Below are 481 nucleotides of genomic sequence, written 5' to 3'. Positions count from 1 at the left end.
TCTATTGTGCATTTTATGTGAACATGGACGAATGTAGATGAAATCTGGCCTGGTCTCTATATCTATGACGCTTGATTTCAACGGCAAGCAGGGTCAAAGTTCAGTTCTCTGGTACAATAAAGACACAACAATAATCATTAACTAAATCCAGTAAAATGAGTTTACATGCAGATGAGATATTCAGAGCATATGATCAGCGCTAAAGTAAATATAACAAATATAGACTTTGTATTCCAGAAATCTGACTTATGTGGAGAAGGATCAGATTTATAGACATGGCATGGTCATAATGAATGGATCTGTTCCTTAGAATACAATGGACCAAAAGTACTACGTTCCAGGTAGCCTCAGCCATTTTGACCCATGGCTCGGCAAGAAAGGACCATCTGTGTGAATCTGATTCATGACTTGGGGTCTAAGGAGGGCTAAGCCAGGCTTTAAGTTAAGGATTACTTTTCATGTGACAGGCAAAGCACAGAAC

Source organism: Ambystoma mexicanum, chromosome 9 (genome assembly GCF_040938575.1).
Source record: "Ambystoma mexicanum isolate Mex_15411 chromosome 9, UKY_AmexF1_1, whole genome shotgun sequence".
NCBI classification, from domain to species: Eukaryota; Metazoa; Chordata; class Amphibia; order Caudata; family Ambystomatidae; genus Ambystoma; species Ambystoma mexicanum.
The sequence above is the reverse complement of the archived record's forward strand: the minus strand, read 5'-3'. Positions refer to the sequence as shown.